The sequence below is a fragment of the Eubalaena glacialis genome, chromosome 8 (assembly GCF_028564815.1).
Source record: "Eubalaena glacialis isolate mEubGla1 chromosome 8, mEubGla1.1.hap2.+ XY, whole genome shotgun sequence".
Lineage (NCBI taxonomy): Eukaryota > Metazoa > Chordata > Mammalia > Artiodactyla > Balaenidae > Eubalaena > Eubalaena glacialis.
The window spans coordinates 70,145,832-70,158,658 of record NC_083723.1 but is presented as its reverse complement, the minus strand read 5'-3'; positions in this window follow the sequence as shown (position 1 = coordinate 70,158,658).

Here is a 12,827-nt window from a genome sequence, read left to right as displayed (position 1 = left end):
TTTGGTGATATCAGATGTGTCTTTCTTATCTCTTGGGGATGAAATAATATCTCATATTGTTTTAACTTGTATTCCCTATGTATCACTGAAGTTGAGTATATTTTCATATAGGTATGAAATACCCCATTTCCCCTTATGTGAACTGCTTTTTCATACCCTTTTTCCATTTTCTAATGTGTCATTTTCTTTTTCTTATTGATTTATAGGAGTCTTTATGTATTCTGAATACCATTCCTTTGTCACTTATATAGACAGAAAATATCTTTTTTCAGTGTGGGTTGCTTTTTTGCTCTGTTCATGGTGTACTTTATCATGCACAGGTTTTTAATTTAATGAAGCAAATTTATCACTATTTTGTTTTGCTATTTTTATTTGTTGTTTAAGAAATATCTCTTACCTGACATCATAAAATATTATTCTATATTATTTTTTGAGTTTTAAAGGTTTGCTTTTTACGCTTAGATTTTAGTCCATCTGCAGTTTATTTTTGTATATGGTATTAAGTAGGAGTCTAACATCCTTTTCTCTAAGGATAGCCCATTGTCACAGCACCATATCTGACGAGCCCAGCTTTCCCCCATGGGTTTTTAAGGTCACTCTATGCTACAGATCTACAATAGAGATGGGTCTGTTTCTAGGACTCTAGTCTCTTCCATTGATCTATTTGTCTCGCCCCATGTCAATAACACTGCTTCATTTAATATGATTATATAGTAAATTTTACTCCTGGTGGGATCTCTTCTTTTTATTCTCCTTCTCTTTCTACACCTTATTCTCCATCTCTTCCTATAAAATTATTTTAGGCTACTCTTGGGGATTTTACTTTTACATGACATTTAGGGTCATCTTATAAAGTTCTGTGAAATTAAATTTACTTTATAAATCAATTAAGAGAACTGTTATCCTCCTAATATTAAGCCTTCTAGTCCTTCCATATGTCTTCTCTCTGTGTATTTAACTCTTCTTTTGGGTCTTTCCATAGAATTTTGTAATTGCCTTCATAAAGATATTGCACTTCTTTCGTTAGACTTAATTTTAGGTATATTTACTACATTTTATGGAAGGTATGAAAGGACACTACTGATTTTATACATTGATCTTGCATCCATGAATCTAGATGAACTATCATTGGCACTAGTAGTTTGCAGATTTTCTTACATTTTTCCATGTAGACAATCATATCATTAGCAATAATAACTATTTTTCTTTTTCTTCCTGATTTTTTCACATTAAAAATTGTTTAATTACTTAAATTATCCTACTACACTGGCTAAAATCTCCAGTACAATATTAAAATGAAGTTGTGATAGTAAGCCTCATTTACAAGGGGCTTAAATGGTGTTTCTAATGTTTCCCCATTAAGAATGATATTTGCTGTAAATTTTTGGTTGATATTCTATATCAGATTAAGGAAATTTCCTCCTATTCTAATTTTGGTATGAATGTATGAATTGCATTGTTTTTTTACCCTGAATATGTACTTAATTTTATCAAATAATTTTTCTGAATCTGTTGGGATAATTACATTTTTCAGCTTCAATTTGTTTATATGATTTGTTTAATTTAAACCATGTTGGTATTTTTCATATGAACCCCACTTGGTCATGTTATATATTTTAGTACATTTTTGGATTTTTTATTAATAGTTTATTGATGATTTTGCATCATTTTCAGAAATTAAATTAGCCAGCAGTTTTCCTTTGTGGTACTATAGTTCTGACAAGTTTGGGTTTCAAACGTTTACAGTCCTTATGGAATGAACGGTAGAGCATTTCCTTTTTTCTACTCTCTGAAAGAGTTTGTACAAAAAAGTAATTATATCTTTCTTAAATGTGTAGGACTTGCCTGTAAAACTCTCTGTGTCTGATTAACTTTATCTGGATTTTCTTTTTTTTAACTACTGATCCAATTTCTTTAACAATTATAAAACAATACATCTTTTGTGCAGTCATTTTGGTAAATTTGGAATTTTTTTAGAATTTTATTCTTTTGACTAAAGCTTTCAAATTTATTACCATATAGTTCCCAAATACACATGCACACACACACACATACACACACAGACTCAATCTGCAATTTTTTTTTATTCCTAATATGATTTAACTATGCCTACCCTCTTGGTTTCTTTATTAGTCTTGCTCAAAATCTTACTATTTTGTCTTTTCAAAGAACCATTGTTTGGTTTTGTTGACACTCATTATTGCGTTTTTTTTTTTCTGTTTCATTAATTTCATTATTTCATTAAATTTCACTCATTTTCTTTGGACAGATTGCATATAAATGTCTAGATTTGGGGTTTCCAAAACAAAGTAAGAATTGTAAAATTAAATCTAAACTCCAGGGAGGCAAAGGCAAGGGCTCCTGACTTCCAGGGGACACGTCTTCATTTCTGCTCAGCTTCTACCTGTCCTTGTTTTCTCCCCATGCTGCCTGGGTGGGGTTTTTTTAAGGTCACCTTTTCATTTAGACTGAAAACACTTCAAAGGGCTTGTCTCTAGGTGACAGTTTCCATTTTATCTTCCTTTCCTTGCCAGGACCCAAGGCCCCCTCTCCTGACTCCATCTAAGTGTTAAATCCAAAGCATCTGGATTCCCAGGGACCCATATGCTCCTCCCCAAGGCAGAATTAGCCTTCCTCACTTGCCATTCAGGTTTCCAGTCTTTCTTCAGTTATTGCACATGGGGAGAATTCCATTTCTTCCTTGGGGGCTCAGATATCCAATAATTTTGTCGTTGTTGTTATTCTTACACATTTTCCTGTCTTCTAGGTGTTTGTAGCAAGAGGGTGTCTCTGTTATCCTAGCTGACCATCTTGTTGGAATGGCAAGTTTTCAATTTAGATTTTAAGACACATAGATTCAATATTTAGATAATTCATGCTTCTGTTAGATGATATTAATAAATTGCTACCATTTATAGCAATGCAACATAGGCGCAAGGTGCTTCATATATATTGTCATATTTCATTTTTACAACAACTATTTTACAGATGAAGAAGCTGAGGATTGGGGTTTTTAAATAATTTTGCCCAAGATCTCACAGTTATTCAACAGCAGAGCCAGGATGCAACTCATATCTGTCTGACCCCAAAACAGATGTGGCTGATTCCCAAGCCCTTGGGGTTTTTTTGGTTGTTGTTGTTTGTTTGTTTTGGTGTCTCTGTGTTGTGTTTTTTGTTTGTTTGGTCGGTTGGGGGTTTTTTGGCTCTTCTGCTGTTCAACATCATCCTTTCCTTATACAAAGCTACTAGTTCCAGAGATTTCAGTAAAAACCTGAAAGGCAACTGTTTGCAAGGCAGAAACAGAGACACAGACATAGAGAACAAACGTCTGGACATCAAGGGGAGGAGGGGGGGTGGGATGAATTGGGAGATTGGGATTGACATATATACACTACTATGTATAAAATAGATAACTAATGAGAACCTGCTGTATAGCACAGGGAACTCAGTGCTCTGTGGTGACCTAAATGGGAAGGAAATCCAAAAAAGAGGGGGTATATATATATATATATATATATATATATATATATATAGCTGGTTCACTTTGCTGTAAAGCAGAAACTAACACAACATTGTAAAGCAACTATACCCCAATTAAAAAAACAAAAATGAATCTATATAAAACAGACAAAACTCAAAAAAAAAAAAAGAAAAACTTTCCGTGGACTTTCACCTTAAAGTGCCTCTATACTCTCTACTTACCCACTGAAAATTAATAACTATGTTTTGAATAAAGATTTATAATCATAAATGTTACAACTTAAGGAGAGAATTAAGAAAGGAGAAACGGATTTCCACAACATCCACTGGATCATTTTTGGAGGTGAATTCCAAGCATGTGAATGTACTGCAAACCTTCCCTGAGGACTGAGTGCAAAGCAGCTGGCTGGTACTTCTAAGCTTCTCACAGTTCGGCACAGTGGCTCCTAATACTGGCAGAGCCCCTGTGTCACCAGGATCTGCAGAGCGTGGCAAGCCAGATGAAAGAGGAAGTTTGCAATTAATTAAAAATAAATGAAAACAAAAATCTTCCCCCAGTGGTTTGCTTCTCATCTTGGTTGTAATCCACAGTCAACATGTGGAGGCCACGTGGGGCATTTACCAAATGGAAAAGGTATAAGACTGTATCAAAGAGACCACAGACTGTGGCTCCGGACCACACTAATAATTCTTTTAAATTCTCTCATTCCACCTCATCAGGAGACACAGCAGCATTTTAAATCTGACTGACCCATATAAATCACCTTTCTACTCATCCGGCTGTGAAATTAACAGTGGAGGAAGACAGGTCTTGTCAAGCTTGCTGTGCTGAGCTGCTGAAGGGCTCAGAATAAATGGGGGTGGGGACAGGAGACATGGGAGGAGGAAATGAGGAGCCTGAGCTGTGATCTGCACAGCAGCCTCTGATACAGGTGCCTGCTGTTGTGGATCCAGTACCAGCACCGGAAGGGGGTTTACCAAGAAGGCACAAGTGGTCTGGCATCGTCTGTTCCACTAAAGTGCTGAGGGCAGTGAGACTAGAGGCCCATAGCAAAGGCGGCTGGAACAGACGTCACACCCTCCAACAGGTTAAACCACTGGAATTCAAAAAATAAACCCAGAGGTACTTTCCATTCTTAGTGGCACCTAAACTCACTAGTGTCCTGGAATAGGGTATTTAAACTTTCTTGATCTTGTTTTCCTAAATTTTTAAGTAATACTTTTACTAGATGTTAAGAAGAAAAGAAAAAGAAACTAATTCACAATGAAGTTACATCAATAAATCACTAAATCATGCTACAATTTTGTGTTGTTTGAAGACGTGGTTTAGAAGAGGTAGAACCAACCTCTTACTCTTAAACTCCCATAATTTCTTCCACAAACTCACCAATCTCCGCCATGACACTGTCGATGAGACAGTGTCTTTCCTCTATCCTCATATTATATCTGGATAGCTAGCCTGATTTTAAGAAGAACTGGGGTTTATATTTTGTTCTACAGCAGACAAAGACCAGTCTTATCATCAGATTCTTACATACTAGAAAATTAAAGAGAGTGAAAAATCACCTTGCCAGCTCTCCACCACGTGCCTGTGCACACATGTGCAGATGAAAACAGAAATCTAGATGAATGTAAATGTAGCAGCACCTATGAGGCTTTGGGCTGCACTCTGTGTGATTTGGCCTGATGCCAGCATAGAAGGGCCTAGGCGAGAATAGCTATGATTGCATTGCATGCCAGTAGACCAGAGAAGCACAAGCAAGACGATTAGTTAGCAATTGCTGTCAACCATTTTATTAATATCATGGGTATGAAGGATTATGCTGATGGCCTTACATTTATTATCCCAGGTTTTCCTCAAAAGATGTGGGACAGGATTTATTATCCCTTTTTCATAGATGAGACACTGGCTCAGAGATGTCATGTAATATCAAAGATCACAATTTATAAGACAGAAATTGGAATTTGAAGCAAAGTCTGATGCTAAAATGTCACAAAGACTTTCAACTCCACTCTATAGTCCATTGAAACTCAGAAAGAAGAGATAAGACTAACACTGAAATCATCATCATCATCATCATCATTGAGCATTATAGTTCCTCCCCTCTTCTCTTCTCAAAGCTCCTACTTCTAAAAGAGAAAACAAAAACAAGAACATCCTAAAATGTCTTGTTTGGTTCAGGCTATTAAAACTGAAAAACCTTGGAGATCATTACCCACACTCCTCTTTCACACAGGGGAAACCTGAGGCTCAAAGAGCTACTTGCAAATGGTATCAGTCTTTAATGGCAGAGTTAGGACTAGAAATAGGCAACATAAACTCCCAGACCAGTGCTCTTAAGTTCATACCAAAAAAAAAGGGAAAGCATTTTCAAGATCAGGAAATTGCTTTCCTCATCTTTCACCTTTCTCAATAGTCCCCAATCCAGAAAGTCCTAGAAAAAAATTGGAGAATGGCAAAGTTTTCTTTCTTTGCATACCCAAATCATGAATTTACAACTGGTGCTTTGCTCCAATATGCAGGAGAAAATAAATCAAGGCTGTTACGTGAAAAAATGTTGTCACTTTTCTTTGAAGAGAGAAGGCTGTATTTCAACATCAATATATGTTTTTTTCATCCTTAGCACTCTAACAAGGAAAGTTTTGAATGAGGTCAGTGGTGTTAATTCTACTTCAATTTTAACTTCCCAAGCGAGTTAGTCTATAGTGTTTCTATTTTGGTAATTTGAGTTTTAGTAGTTAAGTTGTATTCATATTCTGTACTCCATGAAATTAGACACCAGAGAGAATACATTTGAGACATGAAGAAGTCTCCAAAGAAGAAATTCATAATCTTCAAGCTAGAGGAAATTTGATTTACAGGAAAGTTAAACAACAAAAACAAAAAACCCAAGCAAAATAAATAGAAATGACTGTAGCAACTCTTCCTATGCGCTGCATATGAATAAATAGGCAAACATTCACGTTAGGAATTTAATCCTTCTTTGAAAATATAATTGAAATTGATCCACCTGTATTTGAGTTTCTAACTAAAGTTAAGAAAAATGAGTTTTTGAAAGTAATTTTCTGGGCCATTTTCTCTCAGTTCTAAATCCATCCTTCTTTACTCTGTTTTGGGAAACTGGGGCTGGAAGTCTGCAAAATATATTTCTCCTTTGCCAGTTGGCTTCTTGTTAGGTTCTGCAGATAGGAGGTGCTGTTGGGGCCAGCCTCTGGTTTCCTTAGGTACTCCCAGAACCAGGGTCATCATCTTCTGCCCATGGATAAGACCACTAGGCAGGCAGCTCCCCAAACTCAAGTGCTGAGCCTCCTCCAAGCTGCCGAGGTGCCAGCACCCGCGTGCACCATCCTCTTCCCAGTTGTCTGATTGCTAGCATCACAAGGCTTCTTCCTGAACAAATGAGGTGTAGCAGCAGCCTTCAGAAGTCTGAGGGCCAGCTGCACAAAGCTCCTCTTGAGGCTCCTCAGAAATCAGAGCAGTCCAGACAGCACCCCCTCCTCAATCTCAGCTCTGTGAGACCCCTCTGCCAAACAACAGACTTTCTTGTGTGTCCCCAGCCCTAGAGCAAGAACTGCATCCTGTAGTCATTACCTCTGTGTATTTGCTTTTTGCTTTTTTCAATCCCCCAACTCATATTCAACCAATTCCCTATATTAAATTATCTTGTGAAATACCATAAGAGTGTTTTCGGTTTTCTTGACTGTACCCTGACATAGAAGTAACAATAAGAGAATTCATGAAGAAACAGGTGAGTTGGTGGCCCAAAGGAGTTGAACTGAGGAACACTCAAGCAGAAAGCTCATGACTATTATTTTGAATCTGATGAGAAAACGAGGGAAGGAATCTATCATTTACTTTAAATGCAACCAAATGTTTTTGGTTTTCAAAGGTCTGCCATGTGGTGGAGAACTTATAGTAAGTACTACAAGGTACCAAGAAGGTAGAACAAAGAAGCCCAGAACCTGGCAGCATGGCAAAATAGAACTTCATTTTCTATGAGAAAGAACTTTCTAACAGTCATCCAAATCCTTGGCTGGGATGGTCAGTGGATAAGAATATTGTAGAGAAGATTCAATTTAAGATTCTCAAAACCCTAAGATTCAATGCTTCTAGAAATGGTTGGAAATAAATAGAAAGGTAAAGGAGGGCTGTGTTTTAGGGCATCCTGTATGCTAGGTTTAATCTTACAGTCCGGAAGCAAGCAGAGACCAATCTGATTGCCTGTAGGGTCATATTGATTACCCAGAAATTGATCTTTAAAGTGCCTGGAAAAAAGATGCAAGTGATAATTGACTAATGTAGTGGCCTCCTGTCAGATATACCAAAGGCAATGTGAAAAGTGAGGTGTTATTTTTAAGAATTAAATAATGCACCAATTGTTTTCTCCTCAGCCACTCCATCATAGTTGAGTTCCATTGGGGGCGGGGGGTAAACTAGCTAATGTGCAAGACAAAAAACTCTGGAAACTCGAAGCACAGCTCATTTTTTAAAAATTCTTCTGATATTCTAATCTAACACCGCTCTGAGGACTCCTTGCTCAATACTGCATTTAGGTAAACTTGCAGTCAAGAACGGCCAAGGATGGCCAAGGGAGACTTAATCTCTGATCAAGTTTATTATAGAAGAGATAAGTGAAAATGAAAACACAGAGCCCTTAGAATCAGCAGGGTTTCTGTATGCTGCTCTTTTCTTTCCTCTCCTTCCAATATAAGTTTTCTTCCCCAATCCATGTATTTGCACTATATTCCAGTGTTCTGAACCTGAATTTTCAAGTTCTATGGTACAAGTTTGTTTGGCCTTTTCCTCTTAGAAAAGAAGATTCTTAGAAAAATAAAGGAGAAGAAAAGAAGATTCTCAGCATATTCAAGCCATAAGAAATTCCCAAGTGAAAATAACTGTCTGCAGCAAAAATAATTAGTGATAAAAGGCCCAATAACATGTATGTTTAGCATGTTAAAGGCCATCTGAATTTCAAATGTTTGTCTCTCAGTAAGCTTTCTGAATGTAGGTAATCAACACAGAAGGAAAAAAAAAATCTCACCTTTTCATTTCTTCTTTCTCTCACTCCCTTAAAGTCCTCTCTAAATCCTGTAATTCCTAAAAGCAGTTCAGAATATATGCCCATGATGGGACTTTCATTTGATTTTGAGAAACATTTCTGCTTCCTAAAAAACTCTTGGGAAGTATCAGTTTCCACACTCAGTCAGAAACGGTTAGAAGAAAAGAGAATCAAAAGCAACACAAAGGAACTAAAATTTAACTCAAACTCCAGAGCCTAAGGATAAAGCTCTATGATATTTTATCCATATTCTCCATCTAATAAATATTTACAAATGCAAATATAACAAGACCCATCCCAAGAAAGAGCATTATAATGCTACATCTGAACAGCTGTTTCTTAACATACTGTGTGTTACTGAGAGGTCTCACAGCTTGTTTGCATCCTTTAGAAAACAGATTCTTCTACATCTCTGTAACTACGATTACATGTGATGGCTCTTTAAAGTTTAGTTTAGTTTTGTTTTAACAGATATTAACACCATGGGCTGCAGGTTTGACTTTCCCTTAAGCTTGCTCAGAGAGCACCGAATTCCGGTTTTGGAGACCTGCAGTCAGGAAGTCAGGTCTGCATGCCTAAACAGGAGCATAACTAAATGCAAAGTGAGGTAATTTAATCGGTACCTCCACACAGTTGTTAAGAATACGGGTGGCTAGTTACATCTCTTCATTTAAACAAAAATGGAATCTGTGTGATTACCCTGTGAATTCAAACACAACATAAAATTGACCCTCTAGAGGGCAATGATTGCTCTCTCTAAAAGTTCTTGCTAACACCTTAGGCCACCATGGCCACTCTGGAGACCATGTCCATGAATCTAGAGCTGATAACACACAAGGATGCAAAAGCGATCATTGGAGTTCTTAATTTCACAGGGATGTGCCAAAAATAATTATGTAGATAAGGTTATTATCACTAATGAATTGAAATCAACAAAATTACTCTGTCCTCATAATAATGCTGAACTAAGTTTCAGAAAGATTAAGTAATCTTCCAAATATTCCACATCTCGCAAGTGGCAAGGTTGACATGGACTCAAATTTGACTCCCAATGTGAGGTTCTTTCTAGGATTCTACCACATATAAAGACAATGGTACAGCATCCTTCGCTTTGATTCTGCAGAATAGAATTAACTTTTTTATCTTCACCTTTCTCATTCTTTAAGACTCAGCTCAAGTCCTATCTCCCACAATAAACCTTCTTAATTATACTCCGTCAGTATTCTTTCCATCCTCTGAAATCTATAACATATGTTACTTACCTGAGGTGGCAGTTATCTTGTCACAGGCACAGGCTTGTCACCTCCCTAACCAGGTATAACATTTCTTTATAGCTTCTAAAATACCTAGTGTAGGGATAAAGACAGTAAAAACTCAAAAACACTTGCTGATTGGATAATCGATTAGTTGAAGGTTTTTATCCAAAACTATTTTAAATATTCCCTCCAACCTTCAGTCCTTTTTTTAGTGGGGGGAGTATCTGGATTATTTTACCACTTTGGCATTCCAATTTACCAGTTAGTTGCCCAAGATTCTATCTTGGTTTGCACATGTAGACTTAGCCCAGGGATGATATTCAAAATATTTAAAACCATTCTGCTTGAGTACTGACCAAGCAGAATGGAGCAGGGTACCTGAGGCCACCTATTGTGTCAGGCATAGGCCCAGGGAGGTAAGGGGATGGCCAGAATGGCAGGAAGATACTAACAGGGTTAGGGGGCTTAGGGCAAGGTCTCTCTACCAACAGGAAGTGGAAACTTTAATAGTTTTCAATAGTTTAACAACTGGTATGGCCAGAGTGGCACAAATTATTCATTACCCGCCTGGGCCTGGCCCCAGCATCTTCAAAAGTAGCAACTGCCAAAAGGGAAAGTAAGCAGCAGTCAGGCAAGGTCTAAAGAGAATTGAGTCCTTGCATTTTTACGTGGAGGTTTTAAAAAAAAACAAATAGAAGAATTCCCCATCTTTTCTCCCAGGCTTCTGTAGCAAGAAGTTACATATACTTCAGAATTAATCGAACAAGAAACAAGCAGGACTTCATGTTTCTAAACTATAGCTTGAAGTAATTTATTTTAGGATTACCTAATGGCACTTAGTTTTTGAATATTAATATTTGTTATTTCTTATGCTTTCACTGACCCTGCAAACATTTATTACGAATAATTATTATCTATATATACTTCACCTTGTTCCAAGAAAAATATTTAAGGAAATTTTTAAAAGATACAATGCATCAAGATAAAACATATTTGTTATAAGTGCGATGAATTAAATAAAGTAAAAGTAAAGGAACAAAAGAAAAAATTAGGAGTGATGTTTGTATTCAAAGTACTTGCTATAGAGTCTGATACATTTGCAAAAAGTGAGCTATGAATTTGGCTCTAATCTTTCTAGTAGATACAATGCAGAGGGAAACGTCAGTTATAAAACACACAGAATCCACTGAGATAAAAACAAACCAATTGCTCAGAGAAAGACACTGATTCATTCTCCTGAGACTGCTATCAATAATGAAGGTATCTGCTTGAAATGGAATTATTTTACACAGCTGTTTTCTTTAATTGAAAACTTGATGTAAAAAGCTAATAAACAAGCAAAAACTTAACTTTCACAGGTTTTTGCTTAAACTGAACTTTGTTTATTCAAGCCTCTCTTCTCCCAACAAAGTTCCAAGAATGATCCAAACTTTGAAAGGTAAATAAGCCAGTCTTACAATTTTGAATATTGGACTAAGTAGTTCTGAGCAAAACAATCATATTAGAAGTGTTTGTTTCCCCTAAACTGTCAAAACCTAAATGAAATAGACACAGATTTATATAACATGTTTTTGGCCCTCGGATCTCCTAAAAGATAACCACAGTCAAAATGTCAGGGACAAGCTCAGACCTTGTAAACATGCTACAGTATTGCCAACCTCAGACCCAGAATCCCATTCTGAGCAATTACTAGTAGGCCTGTTTAATTTGAAATTCAATTTATGTAGCTCTTAATTCTAAGCAACCCCAGTATGAGAGACAGGCTTTTATAGTATACATTTGGGATATGTCCCTTTGTGTTTCTGGAGAAGAGACGTGTTTTAGAACTTTTTATGATAGATTGATGTAATTGGCTTTAGTGATTCAGAAGCAGCATTCATTTCTGAGGCATTTATGGAAAATACATATTAATAAGCAAAGACTCATTCTCTCTCCCCCCATATCCCAAGAGGTTTCTCAGAGGAAATTGGAAGGTGTGATTTCTTTCAGTCATTCCATCACACTCTCTTTTCTTGTCTGATATATACTAAATCAGGTAACCACAAAGAGCAAGGATTGGGGCAGGGTTGGAAAAGACATGGGCTTATGCATCACCATGATCACAACCTGCTTGAGAACTCAGTGTCCAGAAACTAAAAGTCCAGTGACTGGCACTGCAGTGCCTGGGAGGTATGCAATTAATATTGCATGAGCCAAACGTTTCGTTCGGTTTTTTCCGTAAGATGGCTCTAGCAGCACTTAATTGTCTTTAACTTCATTCAAAACAATTTTGTTAGATTGTACGTGACAGCTGTCATATCAGTGTGCATTTAAAAAAAGACTTATCAAAATTGGTGAATTTTTGTGTAGCCATGTTAATATTGAAGACGGAAGAAAAAAGCAACATTTTCCGCATATTATGCTTTATTATTTCAAGAAACGTAAAAATGCAACTGAAACGCACAAAAAGATTTGTGCAGTGTATGGAGAAGGTGCTGTGACTGATCGAACATGTCAAAAGTGGTTTGCAAAGTTTCGTGCTGCAGACTTCTCGCTGGACGATGCTCTGCAGTAGGGTAGACCAGTTGAAGTTGATAGCGGTCAAATCAAAACAATAATTGAGAACAATCAATGTTATACCACGCGGTAGATAGCTGACATACTCAAAATATCCAAATCAAGCGTTGAAAATCACTTGCCCCAGCTTGGTTATATGAATCACTTTGATGTTTGGGTTCCACATAAGTTAAGTGAAAAAACCCTTCTTGACCATATTTCCACATGCAATTTCTCTACTGAAATGTAACGAAAACGTTCCTTTTTTAAAACAAATTGTGACAGGCGATGAAAAGTGGATACAGTACAACAATGTGGAACAGAAGAGATTGTGGGGCAAGCGAAATGAATCACCACCAACCTCACCAAAGGCCGGTCTTCATCCAAAGAAGGTGATGTTGTGTGTATGGTGGGATTGGAAGGGAGTCCTCTATGATGAGCTCCTTCCCGAAAACTAAATGATTAATTCCAATGAGTACTGCTCCAAATTAGACCA